This window comes from Arachis duranensis, chromosome 1, assembly GCF_000817695.3.
Source record: "Arachis duranensis cultivar V14167 chromosome 1, aradu.V14167.gnm2.J7QH, whole genome shotgun sequence".
NCBI lineage: Eukaryota > Viridiplantae > Streptophyta > Magnoliopsida > Fabales > Fabaceae > Arachis > Arachis duranensis.
In genome coordinates this window covers 90225690-90229004 of record NC_029772.3, presented here as the reverse complement: position 1 = coordinate 90229004, position 3315 = coordinate 90225690, and positions in this window count along the sequence as shown.

Genomic DNA, 3315 nt, shown 5'->3' with positions numbered 1-3315 from the left:
TTAAAATCTGCAGCAGAGGTGTAAATTTAATTTTTTATCGGGTGTATTTATAGTCTGTGTTTGGGTGTATTATGCAGATCTCTATGCAGACCGTCATATCTGGGTTCCAATCTATCTGGATCACCACTTCATATTATAGTACCTGTAAATCAGACATTTTGAATACACCATAGAGAGTTTAATTATGGAAAAAAAATTTACTTATAGTTGGATCAAATATATTTACACCATGTGTTCAATTTCTTAGAACAAAAAGATCAATAAAACCTAGAAGAACATAGAAGAACAGTAAAATATAGTTCTTTGATTTCGAAATCAGAAACAGAAATGTGAAAAATGTACAAGATGAGTAAAACAATAACGTACCTTGAATAATATTTTGTTGATGGTTTCTGCTATTATTCGCGACGAGTTCAAATGTCTCTTCAGTTTGGAATGTTGCTCGAAACTTGAGGATTTGTTATCTTTGAAGGAGAAGAGGAAGAGTGAGCCATAACGAGCGGTTTTTTCGAAGCGTAATCATTCGAGTGACGCGCGTGAAATTGACGCTCCATTTAAAGGGAGGGAGTGCGCGTGGATTAAATCTGAGTTGGGCCAACTTGTAAGAATTGTATGCGTTATTTGTTTGTATGTGTAGCGGAGCCCTAATATATAAATTATAAAACACTACTACTCAGTGGTCCTCTTATATATATACATACATATATAGTAATTCTATCACTTATTCGTATATTTTCTTTTTACGATGAGACTATATTTTTTTAATGCTAAAGGATGAGGTTGCATGTATACTCAAAAAACGTACAAATATAATTTCGTGTATAAGCTATGGAAAGCTCTTTCATGTATATGATCCAGAAGTGCCCTTGCTTTAGCTCGTGACTCTATTTATTTCAAATTAATAAATATGACTGATATTGATATTATTTGAGATATGTAATTTATATTTATTATTTAAATAAAAAAGTGCATGAAATAATAAGTGACTCACAGCGTAGACTGAATTGTCAAAGCATGAATGGGTTCATTGATCCATCATGTGAAATTGTGAATTGAAAAAAATAGGAATAATTAAAACAACATACACCAGATACATAAATAATAATAATTCAATTAAATAAATGAGTAGTGCAATTATTTGATTATAATTTTATAAGTAATAGAAAAAACCCTAGATGATTTCCGAATTGTCAAAGCACGCATGAAGGGTTCATCTATTATTATTATTTCTGTTATTTTCGTCCTATATATATTGATGAGGTTCATATATAGAATCATAGTTATATATATGTAGATATAGTAAACAAAGAGTACGTTATGATGACATATATAAAGAATATAATTATTAATTAGGAATTCAATTATTTTTTTGACGCAAGATTGACCAACTAACGTAGGATCCAAGACAAATAGGAAGGATAAATGCATGAAGACAAGTAATGTATCCTCAGAACTTTAGGCATTATAAGATCTTATAATGCCCTCAACTACACTTCTTTTGTGGTTCATGATAAACCCTTTTTTTCCTTTTTTTTTAAATAATGTTGTTTAACCAAATCTTGTTCAATCATTTTAAGTTTGTTATATGAAATACGGACATTTTGCTGAGTTGCTGTGTCTGTGTCAGATACATTTTGGACACAATACTCATAGATATGTGTGTTTGTTGTGTCCAACCATGTCTTAATAAAAAATAAATTTTTTTTCTCTAAACACTTCTCAACACACCTAAATATCATCACGTGTCAGCGTGTCCAGTCTTATTCTTAACATATATTCTTAAAATAAATTTAGATATAATATATATTATTATTTATTAAAACAAAAAAATATTTTAAACACTTGATATAATTAAAATAAGATAATTAAAAATAATTAAAAAATTAATTTATATCGATTTATCTAAAAAACACTTTATATTTTATATATATACGTATTTTCGTGTCATATAAAATTTTAAAATTCGCATATCGATATATCTTATACGGTGTTGTGTTCCGTATTCGTGTCAGTATTCGTATATGATAGCTTCTGTTTACCACAATTTTGTTTTTAATTAATACCGTAAATGATGATAATAAAAGCTTGAAATATATATATAGGGATAAAAAACTGGACCAGTTATAACTAAGGAACAATAATCAATAATTACATTTGAAATGAAAGTGAGGTTATCCGGTGCTGTCTTTAGCTAGTGACACTTGTTGCATAATTCTTTAGCTAATTATTGGTGACGTGAGACTAATTTTTATTACTATATAGGTAACACAAAACAATAATGTATGTGCATTTTTAGGAAAACTGTTTATTTATTTTTGGTTATAATTAACTGCTTCAGATGTATTTCAAAGGGTTAGGTTTTTAATTATTCCTCCACTGTTCATATGCAGATGAATGATGAACCGATTTTTATTTCTTTCTTCTTGTTTATTTGGGGCACTTTTTCCAATTGAATAAAATTTTATCTTTCACTTTTATAAAGAGGGTTTGATAAATACCCAAATAAAAGAGCTTCAACATTTGATTTGGTTTTGTGATTATTTGACTTGTTATGTATAAGCGCACTAAGTCCCACCTAATTCTGGACTCTGGCATATGGAATAGAATTCTCATAATCAATTTCAAGTTATCAAGTACTAATCTTTTTTGTTAGTCTAACTAATTTATACAAATATTTTTACATTTTTTTCTCTCTCTTATTGGACCATGAAGTTTAAACTTTAGAGGCGTATGGAGTCCAATAATTATTTATGCTCTTTATAAAAGTAAACGTTTTTGTTATACCAAAAGACCTAAAAGAAGTTTAACTTAAAAAAAAAAGAAAAAAGAAGTTTAAAAAATATGAATCGAACTAAATAGTAAAAATGTTATGTGCATGCTGAAATTAACCAATATATAAGTATATAAACATATACATTATTTAATTATTTAATTTATTTTCAATGTGTATTTTATATTTTAACATATATTTTATACTAATAGTTAAAGACAGAGACGGAATTAAGGGGACAAGCATAAGTCTTGGTCTCTCAACTTTTTTTAATAAAATTAACAATTTTAAGTATATAAAGTTATTATATATTATATAATTTTATTTAAAAAATAGAATAAATAATTATCTTAGATAAATAATTAAATTATTAAACTAAAAAACAGGTAACAATCTTTAAATTGAGAAAAATATTATTGTCAATCACTTTTCGATTAAATAAAATTTTAAATCTTTAATTTTTTTGTTTTTAAATATTTTTCTCTTAATTTTCACACCTATTATCATATAAAAATACTTTAATATTTATAATAACTAAAAAAAAT